We start from the raw sequence: 26,745 nt of genomic DNA, 5'->3' as shown, positions 1-26,745 counted from the left end.
AGGCTGCCTTAGGGCCATGCATCCAACTGCACAGACCTCTGAGGGGGGAGGAAATGATGATTAGTGTGGGGCAGGCAGACTAACCATGATCTCAGGGAGCTGTTCTGTGTACAGAATCCTATTGGTTTGAAGGCCTGCTAGCTCACCTGTCTGGGAGGTCAAGAACCAGATTCCTTGTACGCTTGGGGAGAGGAGATTCTCAGCAATTCTCATGAGGATGAGGCTCCCACTTTGAGCCCTAATGATTTGCAGGAAAACCTGCTTGAAATCTGGTCACCGGTCCAGGAGTTGGGTATTGCCCGTCTCTGCCCTATGCCAATTGGCTGTTTGCACCAACCCTCTGAGGCTCCCTTCCCCTCCTCCACACTTGCCCATCTTACCCTCTTCTCCCGTGCTCTATCCTCCTATCCCACTCCCTTCCCTTTTATTTTCATTTAGCTGATTCTCTCCCAACTAATCCTCCCCCTCCCCGGCCACCAAAACACAGTGGCACTAACATGACATTTGCTGAAATCCTCTGCTGCTTTCCCCACCCTGTGTCTGTTTTATGTATTGGGATTGGAAGCTCTTTGGGACAGGGACTGGCTACTCTTCTATATTTGTGCAGCGCCTGGCACAATGGGGACCCATTAGTGATTTGGTAGCGAAATGGGATTTTTTTTTTAAATGCAGCTGTTTGCAAGGTATGGGAAGGTAGAAGCAATCCGAGCTGAGAGGGATGAATGGGGAGCATGTAGGTGAGGCAATCAAAGTGCGTAGCAAATTCCATTTCCCGGCAATTTATCACATGGGCCCCACCCTCTGCTGTGTGGAATCACTATGGAAAGTGCTTGGACGTTAATAGATGCTAGCGGATTACTGGCATTAATAGGTGCAGATGGCACACTAGCAATGACAGAAGCAGGGGTTACCGTGGCGCTGATAGATGCAGGTGGCAGATACCAAGATCAATAGGCTGATATTCAGCGATGGAGATGGCAGATCGATAAATAGTTCCTTGGAATTGATAGATTCAGGTGAATTGGGATACAAAAGAATCGTCGCACTTTCCTGTGTCCTGGCCTCAAACCCAGCTTCACCCATGCAAGACACCGCAATGAGATGACACTCACCATAGACTGCGCAGCTCCTCATAATATGATTGTCTCCCTCCTTTTTTGTGTGCTTCGGTCAGCAGTGAAATGGTTAATACTGCTGACATGTAAATGGACTTCATTAGGTTTCAGAGTTAACCTTTTGTTGAACTGAAGAGGGGGACAGTTCACACCTCTACCAGTTAGAGCAGTTGTTCCAGGCAGTCTGCAGAGTTAGCCACACATTAATTACACTCAGTTCAAATTCTGAAGATTATTATCACAACCAGGAGGGATAGAAGATTTTTTTTTTTTTTTTTAAATGAAGGTGTAGAATCAGTAGCTCAAAAAGGGAAGACTTTAAAAAAGATAGACTGGCAGAGCCAATGCAAAGTGACCCAAATTAAGCCCTGCAGATGGCACTGTTGGGTTGTGTAGACAGACCCTATCCAGAGGTTGAAAGGGCAGGGCTTAAGTCTATTCCTCTGATCAGAAGAAGTACCCCAACTTACCTATCCTAAGCACAGGCATTTGCATTACATTAAGACTGCACCAGAGAATTAACTAATTCTTCCACCCAAGACATTCTAATGGGTGAAGTGTTTTCTGGGGAGGTGCAGGTGGCACCCTGGCACACAGGGTGCTCATCAAACATTGTTTATAATAGGTGAACCACCTCTGACAGCTGTGGGTTGCAATGATAAATGTGAATAGCAAATGGGTATTGATAGTTGCTGTCGGTGCTTTGGCACTGGTGAATGATGCAGATGACATATTGCTATTAGTAAATAAATGCAGATGGCACCTTGGTACTGAGAGACATGTGTGACGCAGTCCGATAGAGTGGCATTGATGGCTGAAGGCGTGCACTGTTGATAGATTATTTGTTTTGCTGCCCCCCCCCCCCCAGCTCTTTGCACCCCTCCATTGGCTCCCTGTCTCTTATGCATCACACTGAAGCACCTTATCCTCATTTGCGAGCCTCTACATAATCTTCCCCCCTCTCTGCTTCCCATTCCCTGGGTTGGTCCCAATCCTTTGGTCCTGCTTCTCTCTACTGCTCCGCTCCCGCTTTCACCTTTGGGCCTTGTCTCATACTGCCTCCTCGGCCTGGAGTACTCCCTGTCACCCATCAGGGACCCTCTTCCTCTTCATCTGTCTCAGCACTTGCTCAGCACCTGACTGTATTAAGGGGATGTCTGTCACAGTAGGGGGGTCTCTCAAGATCAGGGAAGCTTTTTTGCTGGCTGTTGAGGGAAGGAGGTAGGGCTTGTGTCGGGACTGAGGACAGAAATATGGGTCCCTTTGGAGAAGCATCGGAATGTTTGGCTGCTTATCTGAGCCGAGCCTTCGTTCCAAACTCTGTGATGTTCACTCATCACTACCTGGAAGACTGGATTTTCTAACCTTATCAGATTGTTGCTTTAGCCTTTGGAAATGGGAGACCTGGACTTGAGACCCACATTGAGACCTAATTTTCCAAGGTGATTATTTCCTGCAGCTCTGCTTGAGGTCAGTGGGCACCTCTGAAGATTAGGCATCTCAGGTTGAGCATGTAAACAGTGAGGTGTCTACAATTGCTGGCCACATCTGTACGTACATACTCAGGTGATAAATGGGAGACCATGTGCTAACGTGCATCTATCGCATTGAGAGCATTCTGATCCCTAGAGCCCTGTGTGGATACAACATTTGTATCCGCATCTGATCCACTATCTGCAAACATAGTCCAGAGATACCTGCAGATTTGCAGGGCTCTAGATGTAAAATTTGGATCTGTATCCATCCACGATCTGCAAACATGGTCCACAGATATCAAGCTGCAGATTTGCCTGGCTCTACCGATCCCTCTATCTAAAATATCTTCAGAAATGGCTCCCCTTCAAATGCTGATTTGATTTTTGTTAATTTTCTTTCTTTATCGAATGCTGAACTAATATTGGTTAGACTCCTGATTGGCTGACCAAAATCCCCAGTCACTGACTCCAAGATGCCAAATGAGATTGGAAAAACCCATAGGAATATTTAACACAGAGAAACAGATCGAGGAACATCCTGGCTTCCTTTGCTCCCAGCCAGACAAACAAGTAACTCTGTTGGCCATTTAGCTCTCTGAGAGATCTTTGTATGTGGCCTTGTACACCTTCCTGGTGGTGCTGCGAGGTCTGAGCTGAGTGAGACAAGCTGGCTGTGACATGCCCTAGCCCCTTTCCTGTGGTGAAATGTACCCTCAGTGTGAACTCTTCCTCGAAGGTGGAGGCAACAGCCCAGGAATGAGAATTAAGAGACATGGATTCTATTCCTCGCTCTGCCACTAATTCGGGGTCATCTGTAAAACAGGACTAATAATACCTTTTGTGAAGTGTTTTGAGATCGCTGGATATGCTGAAGATTATAATAATAGATAACACTTGTCATCTTTATGGGTCATTGCAACACTTGCTAATTAAATCTGGAGATGGATCTGGATGTGAACTTTGTTGCTCAAATTTGAATTCCCCTCAAGTTCAGATAGTTTGGATCCGGGGCTTTGGTTAAGACCCATGACAGCAATTAGGCCCATAAAGTCAGGATCTGGTTCTTCTTTCTCCCACAACTTGTCTAGACCAGACCCATTCTGTAACTAACTTAAATAGCATATAACTCATTGGGTACCATGGCTCCACGTGGGCTCAGAAGGGGCCAGCTGTTTTCAGTGACATGGCAGTGGAGAGCTTGGTGGTCTGTAGGGGATGTTCCTGGCACGATGGACTTGCTGCTGTATGTGCTAATGTATTAGAACTGCTGCATTTCTGACCCCTGACTTGCTGGGCCTAGATTGTGTTCTAGCTCTGGCATTGGCAAACACCGTATGCTGGGGTGGGATGGCTCATAATTAGGGACTAGCTGGCAAGGAGAATCAGTGGGTCTTGGTCACTAGTGGTTGGTAGTTGGTACAACAATTGTAGCATCTGGCAGATGAAGTTATGGCAGGTCACTTCAAAGTCTGAGACTTGCTTGCTGGGAGAAAAGCACAGCTAGCGCCCAGCCCTTCTAGTGGGAGTTGTCTCCTGTTATCCCCAGCACTGGTAGCTTTACCTCCTCATGGCAATCTGCTTTGCATTACTCACAGTTCCCTGGCCTTGTGCTGTGGAAGTTACAGCTCATTACCCAGCTTGGCCAGCATGTGAATCTGCCTTCTGTTGCCCACAATGGCCAGCATGGAGCTCTTGTCACAGTAGCTTCAGTACCACCTCAGAGCCTCCAGCCTTGACCTGTGACCCCACATCTCACTGGTCACTGTCCACTTGTCCACCAGCATATAACATCTTGTCACAATGACTTGCAGTGTCTTACCCCTAATGTCCAGCAGCTGAATCTCAATGTGGTGACCTATAACGTCACACACTGACATTTCCCCCATTAAATCAGAGTGTATTGGGAGGTCAGGGGAAGCATGGCCAAGGGAGTAACCTAGAGTGGGGATGCTAAGACCCTCAATCTCTCAGATATTGGGGAAGGGATAGCTCAGTGGTTTGAGCATTGGCCTGCTAAACCCAGGGTTGTGAGTTCAATCCTTGAGGGGGCCACTTGGGGATCTGGGGCAAAAATCAGTACTTGGTCCTGCTAGTGAAGGCAGGGGGCTGGACTTGATGACCTTTCAAGGTCCCTTCCAGTTCTAGGAGATGGGATATCTCCATTAATTTATTTTATTTATTTATTTTATATCCCCCCACTTTTCTCCCCATATAGGTTTTGGGTTGAAATGGTCTGTGTCACCAATAACTCCTTGCAAAGTCCAAGGCGTAGCCATGTCTTAAGAGGTCCTTTCCCTATAGTGACGTGGGCAGATTGTGCCTGGCCTAAGTGGCCTTGCTTGGGGACTGCCCCCCAACTTCTTGCAGCCGGACTGAATGGAGTTCAGTAGCACAAGGGCTCCGCCAGGCTGCTACCACCAGCAGCATTAGTCCCTTCAAAGAGAGCAGGGATGGGCTGCGGCCTCACCTCAGTTCCTGGAAAAATTATGGAGCAGGTCCTCAAGGAATCCATTTTGAAGCACTTGGAGGAGAGGAAGGTGATCAGGAACAGTCAACATGGATTCACCAAGGGCAAATCATGCCTGACCAACCTCATTGCCTTCTGTGATGATAACTGGCTCTGTGGATATGGGTAAAGTGGTGGACATGATATACCTTGATTTTAGCAAAGCTTTTGATATGGTCTCCCACAGTATTCTTGCCAGCAAGCTAAAGAAGTATGGATTGGATGAATGGACTATAAGGTGGATAGAAAGCTGGCTAGATCGTCAGGCTCAACAGGTACTGATCAATGGATCGATGTCTAGGTGGCAGCCAGTATCAAGTGGAGTACCCCACGGGTCAGTCCTAGGGCCCGTTTTGTTCAACCTCTTCATTAATGATCTGGATGGATTGCATCCTCGGCAAGTTTGTGGATGACCCTAAGCTGCGGGGAGAAGTAGATATGCTAGAGGGTAGGGATATGGTCCAGAGTGACCTAGACAAATTAGAGGATTTGGCCAAAAGAAATCCTGATGAGGTTTGACAAGTGCAGAGTTCTGCACTTAAGCTGGAAGAATCCCATGCACAGCTACAGGCTGGGGACCGACTGGCTAAGCAGCAGTTCTGCACAAAAGGACCTGGGGATTACGGTGGATGAGAAGCTGGATATGAGTCTACAGTGTGCCCCTGTTGCCAAGAAGGCTAACTGCATATTGGGCTGCATTAGTAGGAGCATTGCCAGCAGATTGAGGGAAAAGATTTGTTCCCCTCTATTCGGCACTGGTGAGGCCACCTCTGGAGTATTGCGTCCAGTTTTGGGCCCCCCACTACAGAAAGGATGTGGACAAATTGGTAGGAGTCCAGCGGAGGGTGACGGAAATGATTAGGGGGCTGGGGCACATGACTTCTGAGCAGAGGCTGAGGAAACTGGGCTTATTTAGTCTGCAGAAAAAAAGAGTGAGGGGGAATTTGATAGCAGCCTTCAACTACCTGAAGGCAGGGTTCCAAAGAGGATGGAGTTAGGCTGTTCTCAGTGGCAGCAGATATCAGAACAAGGAGAAATGGTCTCGAGTTGCAGTGAGGGAGGTCTAGGTTGGATACTAGGGAAAAACTATTTCACTAGGAGGGTGGTGAAGCACTGGAATGAGTTACCTAGGGAAGTGATGGAATCTCCATCCTTGGAGGCTTTTAAGGCCCGGCTTTACAAAGCTCTGGCTGGCATGATTTAGTTGGGGTTGGTCCTGCTTCGAGCAGGGGTTGGACTAGATGACCTCCTGAGGTCTCTTCCAACCCTAATCGTCTGTGAGTTGTGATTGAAGTTCCTCTTCTGCCTTGGTGGGTTCTGTGCTTTCTAGAAGATTTGCTCGCCTCAGAGGTTCACGGCAGTCCTCAGTTTGGCTCCTTTTGTTAGTGGCACAAACCTGCCATTCACTTGGCTAACCATCACTGGCCAGCATTGGGAAAATGAGAACAATCCCCGCAGGCTCTGCTGGCCCACATAATGGGTCAGGGGACAGGCCAGAGACCTTCCCCTCTGGTGGGACCCACAGTCCAGATCAACTCCTCTTATATCAAATAGGGAGTTGAGGGGATGGGGGGGAACCCGGGCCCACCCTCTACTCCGGGTTCCAGTCCTCTTCCCAACACCTTCTTTATCCTCACCACAGGACTTTCCTCCTGATGTCTGGTAATGCTTGTACTTTGCAGTCCTCCAGCAGTACACCTACTCACTCTCAGCTTCTTGTGCCTCTTACTCCTCACACATGCCCCTCACTGACTGAAGTGAGGTCCTTTTTAAACCAGGTGCCCTGATTAGCCTGCCTGTCTTAATTCGATTCTAGCAGCTTCTTAATTGGCTCCAGGTGTCCTAATTAGCCTATCTGCCTTAATTTGTTCCCGCAAGTTCTTGATTGTTCTGGAACTGCCCCTGTTCCTTACCTAGGGAAAAGGGACCTGCTTAACCGGGGGCTAATATATCTGCCTTCTGTCACTCTCCTGTAGCCATCTGGCCCAACCCTGTCACAGATTCTATGACCCCTCCTTACCGGCCATTGGTACTGGTCCAGCGCAGTGAAGAGCATGTGCTACAGCCTATAGAAGACGTCTCAGGTGCTGCTCTGGCCTGTGCTCTCCCCAGAGCTTGGATCCTCCATCTGAACTGAGCTCTGCTGGAGAAATAAATTAAGGAGTGAAGGGAATGGGAGCAGAGAGTGGAGAGGGGCTGGATAGCGTATTTTAATCCCTGTTCTCTGAATTTCCCTTTCGTCTGGTGCAAAAGTAATTACCTTTGATTTCTGCCCTGGCTGCAACTCTCCTTGTCATCACAGTTCCCAGATTGCAGGAAATAACCTGATTCTGTGTCTGAGCTGAGATGACAGCAGGTGAAACTCCTGGCCATAGCATGACTGGAGCAAGCCTGTTTGCAGGGGAGAAAAATCCAAGCTTCTGTAGAAGCTGCAGCTGAATTTGGCCCGAAAGCTTCTGTTTTTTAAAAACACACTCTCCCCAAACCTCCATCAAACCAACCCCGAGGACACTGATTCTTTGAAAGCTGCAGAACTTTGAACAGGTGCAAGTGGAGACAGCTGCCTGGACCCTGTGTGCAGATATTCCTGCTAATGCTTTCTTAGAACTTAATCTCCGAAACCATCTGCTTATGGCAAGCACATTTCCCTGAGGGTGAAGCAAACCCCTGCCTTACTCTGCTGCAGCCAGAGCAAGGATTTTTAACAGCAAAAAAAAAGAAAAGAAAAAAGGGTTCACGGGATATGGCAAGGGGCCTGATTCTCCTCTCTCCTACACCACGTTGACTCTGGTGTCACTTCACTGACTTTAGGCTGGTTTCTCTAGCTTCACCTGAGCTCAAGATCTGTCCCAAGGTCATAGGGACAGTGGTCACGCCGGGATTTGGAACTGCTGTGGGTCAAGAGGAAGATCATGAATGCTGGAAACACACGGGGCCAAATCTTCTTATTCAAGCTTTTAATTAGGTCCTTACTCAGGCAGAACTTCCATGGGGCCAAACCCTGAAGATCTAGCCCTGACCTGCATACTCTCCACCCTCCCCATTGGGGGATTGACTGACCAAGGCATTCAGCCTATGATGCTAAGGAACCATTCTGGTGAGCTAGACAGAGCGTGCTGCATGTTTATCCAGGAACTAAATAAAATGGAGAAGCAATTGGAAAGACTGTCTGGTCTCATGGCTGGAGCCCTACGCTGGGACAGGGGAGACCTGGGTTCTATACCTGGCTCTGCTGTTGGCCTTGTGCAAGTTTCATAGCGTCTAGTAGACAAGGAGGGTGAGGAAACAGAGCAATTTGAGATGGGAATACTCTCTCACAAGGGGGCCCCTTATCTTGGTTGGGGCTCATAGGCACTGCCTTGCTAATAGTTCAGAACGAGCCAAAGAAGCTCCAAATTAGTTCAAACCTACCCATTGCCATCAGCCATTCTCCTCACTCATGACCTGTGGAAATTCAGGAGCAGAGGCCAAATCACTATCACCCAATCAGTTCCTGCTGCTGCCTGAACCATTGAGCTGCTAATGAAAAGCCAGTCTGTCAATTTCAGTCAAAAAAAAAAAAAAGAAAGAGGAGCTATTAGCCATTGCTGCCCTGTGACTGCCAGAGGCACTGTGGTGACAGGAATGGGTCACACTTCAGCGTGTGACTGAAGGGTCCCTAGCTACAGAGAGACACTTAGGGACTTCCCCCTGCATTTGGTGCTGGCCATAAAAAATTGATCATCCTTTGTTATAGCTTCACTTCTGTCACTTTCCATCCTGGAGTCTCTTTTTTACGGAAAACAAGCTACATTCATCAAAAATGACAGAACACAGACTTAATGTAATCATGTATGAGAACATGAATTGCAAATGCAGAACACAAGCACTAAAATGTATTTTCCATTACTGCCACAAAATGAAATAATCATGAACGTTTTCCCCAAGAATGAGAACACATGTAGAGTACACCGACACCTCGAGAAACGGCACCAGGCCCTGGCTTTAGGTGCAGGTGGGCATGGGACCTGCTTCTGGCACGGGGCAGCATTATCACTGGCAGAAATGGCTGCAGTTGTGGGTCCCAACAGAGATGCTTGTGCTGGTTATCAGCCACTGCTGCTTCATTGCTGTCTTTTTGGATGACACTTAAAGTCCTGGCCATTTGTGCTTGCTAAAGATCCCACGGAACCTTTTACAAGAGTAGAGGTGCTAGATTGAGATGCTTTCTTGTCTAGCACTTGAAGCAGAAACTGGGGAGTCCAGAAGACCTGTCTTCTATCCCCAGCTCTACCATTGACTTGCATGTGACCTGGGGCAAGTCACTTTAACCTTTCTGTACCTCAGTTTACCCAGCTATGGTAATAAAAATTAATAATGCAAGTTTGACAAATATGGGTATTTTTGTCTCTGCAATTTGTAACTTAGTTAATTGCATTCTGTCTTCCCCTTCCAGATTCATTGGGGTGCAGCATTCCTGTGCTCTGTTAAACAGCTGCTGTCTCACAGGTAGGTGAAATTATATGTATCAGTTTGAGAAGTACTTTGGTGCAAGGTTCTATATAAATGTGAGTGACTGGATTGTCTCTGCTGTTCAGGATCTCAAGAGAGAAGGAAGGCTGGTAATATTGGGAATTATTTAACAGATTTGTAGATGGAAGAGGATTTAGTTCATGTTAGTTATTTAGATTATACGCCCATTTCCCCCCTTCCTCCCCACCCCCCCAAAAAAATTCTTATCCAGCCTGTAGGCACATTTGCCATATATTGAAAATACAAAGCAGCTAATGGAGGAATTGGAGTTTGCCTTGCAGGAGAACAGTCAGGCGTCCAACATGATGGTGTCCAGAAGTGAAGCTACTGACTTTATCAAAGCATTGCATTTAGGCAGCACTAAGTGCTGCATGGAATGATATAGAGCAGGCGTTCTCAAACTTCATTGCAGCGTGACCCCCTTCTGACAACAAAAATTATTACAGGACCCTAGGAGGGTGGACCGAACCCTGAGCCTGCCCAAGCCCCACCACCCTGGGTGTAGGGGAGGGCAAAGCCAATGCCCCAGGCCAGGGCCAAAGCCTAAGCCCGAGGGGTTCAGCCCCAGGGAGGGGGCCTGTAACTTTAGCCCTGCCGCCCAGGGCTGAAGTCCTCGAGCTTGGGCTTTGGCTTTCCAGAAAGTCTAAGCCATCCCTGGTGACTCCATTAAAATGGGGTCTTGACCCACTTTGGGGTCCCAACTCACAGTTTGAGAACCGTTGACATAGAGGGAATAAGGCAGGGAGAGAGAGGCTGGTCGCAACCAGAAGAAGGCGCTGTTGGGAGTGGGTTAGATGCAGAGCAACATGATGTTCTTGATCTCCATTTTGGCTGCAGGCCCTGGGTTAAATGAAGGGATACACGTGGGATAGACCAGGTTCTGCTTCAGCCGACGGGGTGCTGAAGAGAACGGGAAGTAGCGAGATGTGTAGTGGTTAGAGCAGTATATGCCTCAGGCAGTGTGGGGCACTGCAGAAAATGGAACAGTGTGAGATTTTATTCTCTGATTTAAAATTGTGTCTCTGCATGAGAGCAGTTCAAAGTATAAAAAATACATAAAACAAATAGGCCCTGCAGCTGTAAAATCAGAGAGAAAATCTGTGGATCTGGAAAAGATTTTAAACTTTTTTTTGTACCGTATCAGTAAGGAAGAAATGTGCTGACACACTTCCTCCCAGCTGCTTATGCATCTCATGCTGTCAGGCATGTTTGCTCATCCATCTTCGTGTACATATCCATATGGACATTCACACTCATACAGCCATGTATATGTGTTGCATACTTCATGTCTGATGTACGTGGGCTTACACAAATCTTATATACAGCCACCCAGCTTCCTATGAGTTAACATGGTCTCACATGCATGTATGCCAGTGCACTTCCATGTACATGTATGTACCTGTGTTCACACATCTGAATATGCAAGGACTGATGTACAAGAGGTGAACAAAATATTCACAATGAAGCACAAAGCTGCTCCAACTTTGTCAGGGCCGCCCAGAAGTGGGGGAAGTGGGGCAATTTGCCCCAGGCCCCACTGGGGCCCCGCGAGCCCTGGCCCGGCGGTGTGGGTCTTTGGCGGCATTTCGGTGGCGGGAGTCCTTCAGTGCTGCCGAAGACGCAGAGTGACTGAAGGGCCCCCAGCCACCGAAATGCCCCGTGAGCCCTGGCCCGGCGGTGGTCCGGGTCTTCAGCGGCATTTCGGCGGCGGGGGGGCCTTCAGTGCTGCCGAGGACGCGGAGCGACTGAAAGGCCCCCCGCCACCTAAGACCCAGACCGCCGTCAGGTGAGTACAAAAGCCGCAGCTCCCCCGCTTTGCCCCAGGCCCCCTGAATCCCCTGGGCGGCCCTGAACTTTGTACCATTTTCCATTTCATGCCCAGTGGGGGTGTTGGGCCTATTTTAAGTGAAAGGTGACAGTCCTGGGAGTCTGAAGTTCAGCATTTTAATATTTGGCATGGTTTTAACTAGCCATGTCTTAGCTCAGAAGCTCTTCAGATCAGGCAGTCTGTCTACCTGTTTGTCTGTACAGCATCTAGCACGCAGGGCCTGATTGGGATCCCAGGTGCTGCTGCAAAGCAAGTATGCTAATTAGGAACAATAGCAATTGTCCGATTTTGATGGAAATTTGAGGGGCATGAAATTGCCTTAAAGGCAACATCAAAAATGTTCACATGAAATTCTGCAGAAAGTTGGTCATCTGATTTACTCAGCTCTGTTTCACGCACTCTGATAAGTTTTGCACGTGTCCATCTATTGAAACTTGCACTTCACGCATGCATATGTACACTCAGAAACCCATGTGCACTGTCACATGAATGTAGATGTCTACTCACACCGCTTGCATAGATGTGCACACCTACAGATTTCCATGTAGCCACATGTTTGTAAGTCATATCTATGTGCCCATATATTCTCCCAGGCATTCATGTACAGGATGTGTACATCATTATAAGAGTGCATGTAGAATATGTACATACAAATGTGTGTGTATATAATATATATAAAATATGCTTTATACATGCGTTTGTTTTTATATATATATATATAGTGAGAGATATGTACATGTATTTGTGTACACACAGAATCAGTACATTTGTTTATCCTCCCGCTATAAATACCTTCCAGAAGAGGGCACCTATCTCCCAGCCCAGACAGCCTTCTGTTAGCCCACAGCCTCTTACACCTGGGCACTTAAATCTTTCTTGCCAACTAGAGGTTAATAATGCCAGCACAGAGTGAAATATTAAGGCAGGCACTTGAAATTCAAAGTGTTTCTTTTAATTAATGGGTGGATGCCACAGGATGATCCAATCCAGCTCTTAAATTAATCTTAATTACATGGATTTTGTAACTTTGGCATTAGCCAGCCTAACAAAATATGTATTTCATAATCCTAGAAACGACTGAAAAAGGCTGTAGCTGAGTAGTCAGCCGATGATGTTATCAGCCTCTGTGGCTGTGGGTGTAAGTGTCATCAGGGAGTGTCTGAGATCTTATCTGAAAGCCCAAATTAATTCACTTCTGCAAATATCAAAACAAGCTTTTTTGGCTGGCATGTGGGGAATATGCAAGACTAATTTCTGAGCTGTTACATCTTGGAGGTTCTGTGCTGTCTAATGCTAATGGAATAGGGAGTCAGGATGGGTAGGAGGCAAGGGAAGGAAACCCGTCATACATCCTGCAAGACAATGAGTACCGGCTACAAAATAATACAAAAAGCCCTCTGTTGCTCATGTTCTATTTTACTTATTGTTCTAATGGTTTGGGTACAGGACAGGGAGTCAGGAGACCTGTGTTCTACTTCTGGCTCTGCCACTGACCTGCTGTGTGTCCTTGAGCAAATCACTTTTCCTCTCCCATCCTTGGTCTGCCTTGTCTGTTTTTTAAATTGCAAGATTTTCTGGATAGGGACTGTCTGTCTGTACAGTGCATAGGACAGTGGGGCCTTGAACTCGGTGGGCTTCTCTAGGTGCTACTATAGCACTAATAATAATGGGTGGACGGTATTGTCCTAGGAGACTTGATACTGGGACTCTCCATAAGGGATGCACCTATGGGGTCTCTCTAAGTGGTCGCCGTGCCAACCTTAAATATACAACAGAGCCTGGGTTAGATCATCTGGGTTGTTCATCAGAAATATACGCCCACCTAACCAGCCACCAGACATCCTTTGAACAGGAAGCATGGCCTTTGGTATTCACCAGGGAATAACATAGCTGCTTCTCACAAATTAAATGGAAAGATGATCGAGCTGCCTGGAAGTGAACGCCATTGGGAACTGCCGTTTGGCCTCCTTTTTCCAAATTCAAACCAGAGGGATGATGCAAGGGTGGGGAGTTTGTTTGTGGCCAAGAGTGACCAAATGTGGGTCAGTGGGGTGTCACCACTCCCCCATTGTCATTACGAGGCTGCATGGGGCCAGGATTCAGCAGTGTGCCCCCAGCTCTGAGAGGGAGCCGCCTGTATGAGCGTATCCCAGAGCACACGCTTTCTAATACGCACGGGCACAGCTGGCCATTCACACCTGCACATTTGATTCCCATGGCATCACTCCCCAAATCTCCCCAAACATCCTCCTCTCATTAATCTACAACATAATAGAAGCCTCACAAATGGCTGTAGCAGTTTTCCCTCCACCATGGGCAGGTGGAGGCTACCTGCGAGTCTCTAAATCTGGCCAGGTTTGCCCTCAATGTGTGGTTGTTTGGGTGACAGAGCAGATTGTCCGAAGATGAATTCTCCAGCAGGCCTGTATTCTGGTCCCTATGATCAGAACCTCTTTGCGGTTGGCTGATCTTCTGTTACAGAAGTTTTCTCTTGTCCTCATTAACCATGTTTACCTGTTTGAAGCTTTTTCCTGGGAGTATTTTATCAGGGCATTTTGTTTGTATCAATTTGGGTGTTTGCTTTAACAGCATTTTCGCAGGCATAATTGGAAACAATGTTAAATCTGATGTCAATTTGCCTAATTGATGTGAAAACTTGATTTAGGCCAGGGAGGGGTGGATTTCCTCACCTTGGTCTTATGAATAAACTGCTCATCCGGAAAGAGAGGTAAAATCCAGCGCATACTAGCAGCCAGTAGGGGTCTCTCTACAGGGCAGGATTTTCAAAGGAGTCAGGTGCTCATCTCTCATTGAAAGTCGATGGGATTTGGTGCCTAACTCCCTTAGGCTACTAGAAAAGCCGAGCCCCTGCATGTATGTTTGTATTGACTGGAGTTGAGGGCTGTAGTAGGACACTGTTGTTCCATGTGTTGGGGAAGAGGGGGGGTGGGGAAATGTTCAAAAGTGGGATCTAATGGAATGAGATGATCTTGGAGGCAGAATGAAGAAGATAAGAGCAGACGCACAAGGAGCCATTCAGTCAAGACAAGGCAAGTTGCAGGATGATAAGGCAACTGGAGGCTGAGGACCAACAGCAGCCCAACCAGTAACCAAACCAGTGCAAGGGAAGTGCCAAGGAAGCGGAGGCAAGGAGCCAAAGGAAAAGGCGTCTTAGGCGGCTTTTTTTTTTTTTATCAACAGGGAGCAACTGATTTGGGAACATGGGAGTACCAGGGAACCTGGTGTGTGTGACCCTGAGTTCCTTCAATTCAGCACACAAAGAAATTGGTTTGTATAGGAATATAGTAGCACGAGGGGTTAGATCTGAAGGAAGCGTATTATCGCTCAGTCGTTAGCCAGTCTCTAGCTATTGGGAGGAAACTTTCCTTGTGGGCAGGTTATCTCATAACTGCATTCCCTGTGGTCTCTTGCACCTTCCTCCAAAGCAGCTGTTCCTGGGCCAACATTAACTCTGTTTACCTGCCCTGTAAGCTGTAACTGATTTCTCTGTTTGCTAGTTGGCTTCCCTTTCCTTTCTCCATTTGCAGTATGGCTTCAGGTGCTCAAAGCAGCCTCAGATCTTTGAGACGGTCCCGCATGAAGCTAAGGTAGCTGCTTCTTCAGGAAGACTGTCATTTGCCCAGCCTTAACTATGGAGTCTTCTAAGATGCCACAGCCTCCTTCCTTGCTCTAATCAGCAGGCCCAGTTGAAAAGCATCCTGAGATGCTGAACTCACTGAACTGTTGGTGGATATTTTTGAAAAGTTGTAGCTTAAACAAGCAGGTCCTTGATGTTGGTTCTATCCCTGCGGCCTGGAACCAAGATTGCTTGGTACCGATCTTCCAAAAAGGCCGAGAAGAGTAGTGCTGGGCAATGACTGGCTTGTCAATCAAACTTTGATTCAGAGTAAAACAATTTGAACAAATGCAAAGGGGGGAGATCATGTAAGCGCCATTGTGATAGCAGCAGCACAGGCATCACAGAGCATAGAACATAAGAACGGCCATACTGGGTCAGACCAAAGGTTCATCTAGCCCAGTATCCTGTCTACCAACAGTGGCCAAAGCCAGGGCCCCAGAGGAAGCGAACCTAACAGGTAATGATCAAGTGATCTCTCTCCTGCCATCCATCTCCACCCTCTGACAAACAGAGGCTAGGGACACCATTCCTTACTCATCCTGGCTAATAGCCATTAATGGACTTAACCTCCATGAATTTATCCAGTTCTCTTTTAAACGCTGTTATCGTCCTAGCCTTCACAACCTCCTCAGGCAAGGAGTTCCACAAGTTGACTGTGCGCTGTGTGAAGAAGAACTTCCTTTTATTTGTTTTAAACCTGCTGCCCATTCATTTCATTTGGTGGTCCCTAGTTCTTGTATTATGGGAATAAGGGAAAAGTTATTTACTTAATCTACTTTCTCCACATCACTCATGATTTTATATACTTCTATCATATCCCCCTTTAGTCTCCTCTTTTCCAAGCTGAAAAGTCCTAGCCTCTTTAATCTCTCCTCATATGGGACCCGTTCCAAACCCCTAATCATTTTAGTTGCCCTTCTCTGAACCTTTTCTAGTGCCAGTATATCTTTTTTGAGATGAGGAGGCCACATCTGTACGCAGTATTCAAGATGTGGGTGTACCATCGATTTTATATAAGGGCAATAATATATTCTCTGTCCCCTTTTTAATGATTCCTAACATCCTGTTTGCTTTTTTGACTGCCTCTGCACACTGCATGGACGTCTTCAGAGAACTATCCACGATGACTCCAAGATCTTTTTCCTGATTAGCTGTAGCTAAATTAGCCCCCATCATATTGTATGTATAGTTGGGGTTATTTTTTTCCAATGTGCATTATTTTACATTTATCTACCTTAAATTTCATTTGCCATTTTGTTGCCCAATCACTTAGTTTTGTGAGATCTTTTTGAAGTTCTTCACAGTCTGCTTTGGTCTTAACTATCTTGAGCAGTTTAGTATCATCTGCAAACTTTGCCACCTCACTTTTTACCCCTTTCTCCAGATCATTTATGAATAAGTTGAATAGGATTGGTCCTAGGACTGACCCTTGGGGAACACCACTAGTTACCCCTCTCCATTCTGAGAATTTACCATTTATTCCTACCCTTTGTTCCCTGTCTTTTAACCAGTTCTCAGTCCATGAAAGGACCTTCCCTTTTATCCCATGACAACTTAATTTACATAAGAGTCTTTGGTGAGGGACCTTGTCAAAGGCTTTCTGGAAATCTAAGTATACTATGTCCACTGGATCCCCCTTGTCCACATGTTTGTTGACCCCTTCAAAGAACTTTAATAGATTAGTAAGACATGATTTCCCTTTACAGAAACCATGTTGACTTTTGCCCAACAATTTATGTTCTTCTATGTGTCTGACAATTTTATTCTTTACTATTGTTTCAACTAATTTGCCCGGTACTGACGTTAGACTTACTGGTCTGTAATTGCTGGGATCACCTCTAGAGCCCTTTTTAAATGTTGGCGTTACACTAGCTAGCTTCCAGTCATTGGGTACAGAAGCCGATTTAAAGGACAGGTTACAAACAATAGTTAATAGTTCCGCAACTTCACATTTGAGTTCTTTCAGAACTATTGGGTGAATGCCATCTGGTCCTGGTGACTTGTTAATGTTAAGTTTATCAATTAATTCCAAAACCTCCTCTAGTGACACTTCCTCAGATTTGTCACATACAAAAGGCAGCTCAGGTTTGGGAATCTCCCTGACATCCTCAGACGTGAAGACTGAAGCAAAGAATCCATTTAGTTTCTCCGCAATGACTTTATCGTCTTTAAGCGCTCCTTTTGTATCTCAATCATCCAGGGGCCCCACTGGTTGGTTAGCAGGCTTCCTGCTTCTGATGTACTTAAAAAACATTTTGTTATTACCTTTTGAGTTTTTGGCTAGCTGTTCTTCAAACTTCTCTTTGGCTTTTCTTATTACATTTTTACACTTAATTTGGCAGTGTTTATGCTCCTTTCTAATTAACTCACTAGGATTTGACTTCCACTTTTTAAAAGATGCCTTCTTATCTCTCACTGCTTCTTTTACATGGTTGTTAAGCCATGGTGGCGCTTTTTAGTTTTGTCTGTGTTTCTTAATTTGGGGTATACATTTAAGTTGGGCCTCTATTATTTAAAAGCATCCATGCAGCTTGCAGGGATTTCACTTTAGTCACTGTACTTTTTAAATTTCTGTTTAACTAACCCCCTCATTTTTGCATAGTTCCCCTTTTTGAAATTAAATGCCACAGTGTTGGGCTGTTGAGATGTTCTTCCCACCACAGGGATGTTAAATGTTATTATATTATGGTCACTATTTCCAAGCGGTCCTGTTATAGTTATCTCTTGGACCAGCTCCTGCGCTTCATTCAGGACTAAATCGAGAGTTGCCTCTCCCCTTGTGGGTTCCCGTACCAGCTGCTCCAAGAAGCAGTCATTTAAAGTATTTAAAGGTTTATAAAGGACAACCCAGACCAACTTTAGTGCTCTTCTGATTCAAATGACTAACATCACTTGTCTGAGTCCTTGTCTGTGATGGAGAACTTTCCCTGGTATGATTGAGGCTGGTCCAGTTGTGCCGTGCATCCCCTACTATAGATGCACTTAACCTTAAACCGGTGTATCTTAAACTGGGTTAGCGTTGTAGGGTCAACTACTGCATTCAGCTCAATCTGTTTAGAAGAGTCTGTTTTGCACCAGTGGAACTGGATGGGTTTTGTTGTAAGCTTTTGATTATTGGCAAAGCCTCAGATTCTCTTCCTCTGACTTAACTGGATTTCCCACTAACTCACAGGGTGATGTCAAATTAGGGGCTGATCGGTACCTGTTGTGCCCATTTCTAAGGCCCCCTTTTGAGCTGAAGTGCTGTGGCAGCTGGCAGGCAGAGTTCCAGGGCACAGCCAAGATCAGAAAGACAACTGCCGCTCCTGGCTGGTCAGGAAGGGACCAAGTCATTCTCTAGGAATGACGACAGCCAGCAGAAGGAAAGTTGATGGCAGACACCCCCCTATGACTAAGGTGCCACAAGTACTCCTGTTCTTCTTTTTGCGGATACAGACTAACACGGCTGCTACTCTGAACCCTATGACTTAAATATTCTTCCAGATTCTGCCTGCAAGCTACAGTGGCATCTCTCCTTCAGAAGTCCATGGAAGTCAGCAAGCAGAAACCGGGGTGTATCTGAGCCTTGAAATGAAGGCTGAGCAGGATAAAAAGGAACCTGCAGAGATAGAGAAACAGGGGAACAAACTAACAGGACCTACAGGGAAACAAAGTGTGTCAGGCTGAGGCGCAAGGTCTCATCTCTTGGGTTACTAAACAAAATCGAGCTGGCTGAGTAAGCTCATTGGACAGGGTTTATTTAAAGTCTATGAAACCGCAACAGCTGCCAGAGTATGGACATCTGCTAGGTGCAGAGAGCCAGGGGGAAGCAATGCACAAAGCCCTTTCCCCGATGGAAGCTGCTTGCAGATACAGTAGGACATGGAAGGTGAGTCCTCATGTAAGATGCTGTTACTTGCAGCAGGCAGGTTCTCCTAGCTGACCGTGGCTACCAGGGGACAGTTTTACTCAGAGAAGCGATACCTAGTAGAAGAGCAAGACCGTTTAATGCATGGACAAGTTCGTCAGGGTCTTTTCTGGTACCCTTAATGCCCTTCTCTAAAGGCTGCTGAATAAACCCTGCAGCTCTGCAGCGTTTCCCCAGGTGACATATTGTTCCCAGTGATGAGCAAATTCTCTTCCAGCTTTTCCAAGGTTCCTCCAAAACACAGGTTTCTCCCGGGACGTTGGCATGACATTGAAGGCTGCTGCCTGCAGTTGTCTTCATGGTCTGTATTAACTTCTGGGCTGAGAGTGAATCTTCTCCTTTTACCAAAGCACTGTTCCCTTTCTGAAAGTCCACACTTAGGGCAAACCCATCTAATTGTCAGAGAGATGCTCCAGCGTTCCTTAGGCCTCCTACTTATGGGTATGCCTTCTTTGACCTCCCAGATTAATAAGCGTTCAGCCAAGTTTGTGTATTTCAAGACAGCTTGCTAAATACGCCCACCGCTACCCTCTGTGGACTTCTTTGACATTCATATTGAGGGAGGCTCTGTGGTGGTTGATGTCTTCAGGAGTATGTAGTGGAGAGAGGCAGAGGAGAATAACCCTCCCCAGGTATTTGTTTGGAGTCGATTGTTTAGAGTCTCCCGTTTGCAACGAATATGTGGAACACGTTAGCAGGGAGGCTAAGATCCTCCAGCCACTCTGTTTCAGATTCTGTCCCTTTATCTGTGCCTGTATACACCCCTCTATCTGTCTCTGCCCACAGTGATGCAGGGAGCGCAAGCTCACAATTATTCAATTGCAAAAATTATTTAATGCAAAAATTATTTTCATTCATTGGTCTGTTCTTTGCACAGGGCCCAGAGGGGCTCCATGTCCATTATCTGTGACACTGATGCCTAGCTTCAGGCTTCTTTTCTCTGGCCTAAGCATGTATGATCCTATAGACTTATGGGGTGAGAGCCTATCCTCCACCGTCTCCATGTCTTATGGGGAGGTCTATTGATTGAGGCCTCAGACGGAACATGGCATCTGAACTCCCTGCTCTCACACAAGGAAAGAGATCCCAGGCATGTGGACCATTGGAGAAGCCCGGGATTACATTAAATTTCACCATGGAGTCTGCATCTCAGGCTGATTGCAGGGGGAGATGGCATCCTTGCTTGTGTCCATTGATGAAGCAGTGTAGGATATTATTATTTATTAACACTAGAACCTAAGGACAAGCCAGGTCAGGGTCCCATTGTACTAGGCTCTCTACTAGGGCTGAACACGGCCACTAAGATTTCTCTCTTGCTTCTTCAACAGCAGAGTTCTGGTCCAGGGCTAGGGCTTCCAGGTGCTACGGTAATACTAATAGCTAGTAATAAGAGTAGGTGAGCCAATACCTGCAAATTAGGACGGGGTTTGGTGGAGGAAGAGTTTGTAGAATTAAGCTCAATTCCCTGGGCCTGATTCTCATTTACACCAGGGCTCTGGCTTTGCAAAGAGGCCTTAAAGCAGGGGTCAATTGCCCCCTGTTGAGTTCTGTCTCCTCCAGTTTCTCGAGAGGCCTGGGATGTGGTGGTAGCAGTAGAAGGTCAGTGTCTAGTTCTCTAGCATGGCGTCTGTCTCCCTGCTCCTGCTACAGAGCTTGAGGGTACCAAGGGCTGAATAATCACACAGGGCCAGCTCCCCAGCTGGCATGAATCAGCATAACTCCCTAGCTGTGAGCAGATCAGTGCCAACTGACTGAAGCAGAGGACCTGGCCCCAAGAATGCATTACTCTCTCACTACCCCCTTTGTAAGTCAGACAAGTCCTTTGAGTGTCCTGTCCCATTGCAATGTTAGAGAAGGTCACCTCCTTCCCCCCTCCACCCTCCCACCGGCTGTCCCTTCTCCTCTGGATAAGCAGCATTCCCCCCCCCCCCTTTGCATTCCCAGTCCCTCACGCTTCACCAGAATTAAATTCATCATTCATTTTTTATGGTTTATACATAGCAGTAATTTATGTTTTCAAATATATTGAGGTCACACTTTAGCAGAAAAAGAGTGTTTCACATTTAAATTGAAGGCATGTTCGTTCCATTAAAGGGAGATGTTTTGGACAATTTTAAAAGGCTAAAAGTAGTAGAAAGTAACATTAAAATAAAATTTGAGAGATGTAATTACACCTAATTGTACCATAAAATAATCAATACCGCATTACATTATTTCTGACTTCCCCGGTTATAGCCTTTTTTTGTTAAGCTTTTGAATATTGATGAGGTGAAAGGGGTCACAGTCTACTCTCGGAGGTCTAATGGAGGTGGAATTAAGGTGATGTCCTCTCCTATTATATTTGCACGGAGGGGCGAGCGCTCGCCTTGCTCGAGCCAGGGAGATAACATGGCATCAGAAGCCAATACCTCGGCAACATTTCTTGAGCCAAGATTAGGCTGTCAGTAACTGCTGACTGGGAAGCTGGGAGCAGCCGCATACTCTCCCCTTCGCAGACCCACTCAATTAGACACGGCAGAACGCAGAGGAAATGATGTTCACGTCAACCGAGATCATTAACAGCTGGAGACCAGGGGGGAACCAGTTCCTTCCAGTTCAACCAACACTTTTTGCTTTGTGTCCTCGTTCCGGGAGTTTGAGGAGGCTTTTTGTGGTGTGTTTATATTTGTGTAAGTTCCTTCTCTCTCCCCCTCCGCCCCCCAACAGACCCTTTCTCTGTTAAAATGAAAACCCCACCTGGTCTAGGGGCATTCACCCTCCACCCCCTTACATACGCACATATCCACACCAAGGAGGGTTGCTGCAGCTGTAGTGATTCGCTGCAGGTGCTCAGGTTGGAAGCTCACCTCCCTCTGCATTTTGTCCCAGCGAGTACAGATCTGGATGCATGTTCCTCCATCACCCCAGAGTTCCCACAGTGGAAGAGGACTGTTTATGGGCCTGAAAAGTGATGTTCTTCATTTGGTGCAGCATCCCTGTTCCTGTTTAAACTCCAGAGTTTCTCCTGGCCTGTGATAGGAAGAGGTCACGTGCCAGGAGGGGACTAGCTAGACCCTTCTCCTGTCCCTGTGCAGTTTTCTCCTGAGCTGGGGATGAGGCTGTCTGTCTTTTTCTTACCCTGGGTTGGAGTCGTCTCTGCATTTTTCGAGCAGTTTTGTCTTAATAAAAATCGAATAAGGACCCCAGGATTGGGTCCTTAACTTCTGTGCCTCTCAGTGGCTCCAGCTGTAGAATGAGGATAATAGCCATTTGAGTAAAGGCCTGAGATCTCCAAGTCCCAGGTGCTATCAGGGTAAACTCTGCACCCATTGAATCAATGTCAAAACTCCCACTGACTCAGTAGTGACAAATCAAACCATTTATAAGAGCAACAAAGTATTATTACTGTTGTTTGATTTTCCTGAGATCTCTCTTTCTGTCCCCACATCTATCTATCTATCCCTGTTTATATTGGTTCTGTTTTAATAAATAAACAAAATCCAGCGGTACTGCTGCATTATCCATTTCACATGGCATGGCATCATCAGATTACAGCGTTCCTTACAAAAGAAAAGATAATGAGCAGGCTCAGATCATTACCATTAATAATAAAAAACGATATAATGTATTTTTAAAACTTTTCTTAATGCAACACCAGCCCATCTGCCCCAGCTGATCCTGTCTTCCAAAATTAAACAAATGAATGAAAGTGGTGGGAGGGTGGTATCCAAAGTACAGCTCCAATCCTGTGATCTCACTGTTCTCTGGCTGTGGTATCTTTGCAGAGGGCCTGTTCTCCTCCCCACGCCTCAAACATCACTGCATCCTGGGAAAGTACCTTCCTATGGTACCCTGCAAATTACTCCTTCTCTTACACCTGCCTCTGTGCACCTCAGTTGATTGCCCTTGTTGTACACCTCTAAGCCCTCCGCCTGTACCTCTCACTCTGCACTCCAAGTTATTCCTCACTGTGACTCCCAATATGTAACCCCCCAATTATTCTTTCCCTTCTATTGCCCCCAGGGGTATCCAAAAATATTCCCTTGTGTCTCTCCCTGGGCACCCCAAACCTTATCTCCATGTGGCACCTAGTGTATTCTTCCTGTACCCATCAGAGTGCACCCCATTGTGTTCCCCTCTGCAGGTCAAATGTTACCCCTTTTGTTAGAACAACTGGGCAGTTTATTTGCACAAAAGCAGACTCCCGGCAGCCCCCCGCTGAATTCCGAACTCTGCACCTATGAGCAGATGGAATTTGTTTCAATTGACTAACAGAACAAGCAGCAGCAGCTTTTTTTTTTTTTTTCTAATTTGGAAATGGAAGGGACAGTATTAGGAAATTTACATTTGCGAATATGATATTTAATTAGCAATATTAATAAATTAATAGAAGTAAAGAGCCTTGGTGAGACTCCAGATTAATAAAACATGCTCTAGCTGAGTAAATGAGGTGTGATGCCCATAGAGAATTGAGGGTGAAACTCATTCCCCAAATACCCCTTGAACCAATGAATGAGGGGCAGTGCTGGTCGTGGTCAGGGACGGCAGGGCAGTTATGCAGTCGGTCACTTCCAGAGCAGAAGTGCAGAGGGCTGGATTCTGCCACATTTACTCATGCAAGTAAAGTTATCCCAGAATTGATGAGGCCTCTTGCATGGGGAGTCCGCACTCCCCTGCATGAGGAAGGGGTGCGCAGTCTGTCCCAGGGCGTGTAGAAGTTCATTTTCAAATGAAGGCCCTGATCCTGCAGTCTCCGCTATGACAGCAGATACTCAGGCAGGTGTGTTTCTGGTGCTCCGCACAGGTGGAGGGAGCTTCTCTCACAGATCAGCTTGCAGGACTGGAGCCCTGACTGCATGTTTATAGACCATCCCCTGGGTATTCTGGCAGCACTGGAGTTAGGGGAAGGGAACCAAATCACGACCCCCAGTCTGAATCCCTTTGGAGAAGCTTAGCTCCAGATTGATCTACCTCATTTTTATAGGGTCCATCAGTAGAGGAGCAAACTCCTAAAGTCCATGGGGGACCTCCCCAGGCAAATCTGAGTCAGTTGGGAAGCACGCAGCTGTTAAACAAACAGCGAGTTAGATGACTGAACCTCATGGCTCGGGCTCTTTTCTCTGAGATGGGGCCAAACTCTCACTCTCCATTCCAGTTCTGAACCTGGTGGCCCACCCCATCTCAAGTTATGAATGAAGCGGCTTTTTCAGCCCTCAGCCCTTGTTCTCAGTCAGTGGCAGACACTCAGTGATGGCTTCATTCACCCTCACTTCTTATAGTGTTAGATTCAAGATGGTCAGTTACCTTGGGCTGCCAGCTGACTCAGAGGCGGCTCTGGGTCAGTCTTGCCCTGCTGTTGTCATCATCCTCGGCTGCTTTCAACTGCTTTCTATGTTTTGGTTGTGGAGGAGGGTTAGAGAATATCTTTTGGGATGAAAATCCTCTTGCTTCTTTCTATCTGTTAGTGTTTGGTTTATATCACGCACATGTACATACTTAAAAAACCTCCATCCCCACTACCCCACACAATATTCATACACCTCTACCCCGATATAATGCGACCCGATATAACACGAATTCGGATATAACGCAGTAAAACAGTGTTCCGTGCGGGCGGGGCTGCACACTCCGGCGGATCAAAGCAAGTTCGATATAACGCGGTTTCACCTATAACACGGTAAGATTTTTTGGCTCCTGAGGACAGTGTTATATCGGGGTAGAGGTGTATGTCGTTTGTGGGCTTATTGTATTAGTTTTATTATAGCCATAATAGAGGAAGTTGAGTGACTTGGCTATAATGAGGCAGTAGCAGAGATGTACATAGAACCTGGTGTCCTGGGGCCTAGAAGAGCAGGAGACCAAGGGAGAAAATTCTTTGACAGAGCCATAGATTTTTTTTTAAAGCCAGAAGGGACCATTATAGTCATTAGTTCTGATCTTCTGTGCATACCAGGGGTAGAATCGCACCCAGAGGTGGCTGTATCCAGCTTGGTAGCTTGTGTGGACTAGAGTTTGTCTTTTAGAAAGACATCAGCTCTGGATTTAAAAACTCCAAGTGGCAGAGAATTCACCATGTCCCTTCATAATCTGTTCCCCTTGCTTACAGTGCTCCCTGTGAAAAGTTTGCTAGTTACATTGTAATTGGCTGCTTTTGCACTGTTCATGTGCGGGTGGGAGTGGGGGTGGGGATGGGAAAGGGGTGCAGCGGAGCAGTGGGATGTGAACTAAATACTTAAAATCTTTTAAGACACTTCTTGTGAATGCTGTGGTGTAGTGGAGCGGGTAAAGGGCCAAGGGTCAGGAGACCTGGGTTCTAAATTCAACTCTGCCACTCGCTGCAGTATGGCCTTGCATGAGTCATTTGCGGCTTGTCTACACAGCGAGCCAGCATGTGGCAAGCCAGGGTGTGAATCTATAGCAGGGGTTCTTAAACTGGGGGTCGGGACCCCTCAGGGGGTCGTGAGGTTATTACATGGGGGGTCGCGAGCTGTCAGCCTCTATCCCAAACCCCGCTTTGCCTCCAGCATTTATACTAGTAAATATATTTAAAAGTGTTTTTAAGATATAAGGGGGGGGGAGGGAGTCACCCTGAGAGGCTTGCTATGTGAAAGAGATCACCAGTACAAAAGTTTGAGAACCACTGATATAGCCTCCTGCACGCTAACTCACTGTGTGCACCCTGCTGCTGTGCAGTAAAAGTTCTTTGGCAAACTCCTATGTAAAGCATTGGTGCTCAGTAGCTGGGCCCACATGGTCATTTAGTATGCTATAGATTTAGACCCTGTCTGGCCACGCTTTAACACGTCATGTAGACAAGCTCTAAGCCCCTTTTTTGTGCCTCAGTTTCCCTATCTATATAAAGGGGATAATAACATTTACCCTTTGTCAAGCACTCTACCTTGTTTGCATGAGGCGTTCTGCTCTCCCTTCCTTTGCGGGGTTCTCGTCATTTCAAGCCCAGTCTGTGCTACAAGGAATCACAGTCACTGCTGGGAGCAGGCTCTTAGTAGCGCTGAGCGCGGTTTGCCCTTCTCTGCACTTGTAGCTAACCCTTGTTCTGCACTGGTTCTGCTGCCCCCACCTGCTGTCAGCCAAGGGGTGATTCCTGTAGGGCAGACAAGACCCTGGAGCAGTGACTTTCTCTTATGAGGGGGTCTGATTCTGCCTGCCTCATTCCTGCCAAGCAGCACTCCATAGGCTGTCCCATTGAAATCCGGGGAGAGGACTAAGATTCAGTTTAGCTTGAAGCAGGGCATTGGAGTCACCCAGCTGGGGTGCTGGGGCCACGGTGGGAGCACCTGCAAGCTATGGCAACAGTGGAACGTGCTGTACATGTGCTCTGTGTTGTTTAAAAAGATTTCCCCTTTGAAATGCCCGCCTGATGTATCGCCACAGGCAGAGGCCTCCAGCAAGCTGAGTGGCTCTGCAGTCCTAGGGAAAGTTTGCCCCAGGGAGAAAAAGAGTCTGAGTGCATCATCGGACGGCTCCAGCCAAAAAGGCAGCTCTTCTCAAGGCAGACCCAGCAGGGGCGACGGCAAAGCGATGTCAGCGCGGGCTGAGCGGAGAAGAATGGACGCATTAAGCAAAGGTCTGACACAGCAGGAGATAAACTACTGTGAGGTTCCCAGAGGCCAAGCGCAGCTAGGTGTCCCAGTTTAAATACAGATCTGTCTTGCAGCTTGGAGCAAGGGTGTCAATCCAACCTGAAGGCTGCCGTGAGAGGAACATACTGTCTGCTTTGGGCCAATTGGCCGCTTTTCACAGAGGCCCCCCCAGTCAGCAA

At 46.9% G+C, this 26,745-nt stretch overlaps 1 long non-coding RNA gene across 1 annotated transcript in view; it reads right to left on the bottom strand.

Annotated features, from left to right (window-relative positions):
* Positions 1-959: 959 nt before the first annotated feature.
* The window catches only part of LOC135976979 (uncharacterized), a 38,722-nt gene continuing 12,936 nt past the window's right edge, over positions 960-26,745 (bottom strand). Inside the window, exons 2-3 of the long non-coding RNA XR_010594271.1 lie at positions 7,117-7,239; positions 960-1,299 (exon numbers count right to left, since the gene is read on the bottom strand). This is a non-coding gene — a long non-coding RNA (uncharacterized LOC135976979). The remainder of the gene's footprint in view (positions 1,300-7,116; positions 7,240-26,745) is intronic.

The sequence above is a fragment of the Chrysemys picta genome, chromosome 21, assembly GCF_011386835.1.
Source record: "Chrysemys picta bellii isolate R12L10 chromosome 21, ASM1138683v2, whole genome shotgun sequence".
Classification (NCBI taxonomy): domain Eukaryota; kingdom Metazoa; phylum Chordata; order Testudines; family Emydidae; genus Chrysemys; species Chrysemys picta.
This window is presented reverse-complemented; position numbering and strand designations above follow the sequence as displayed.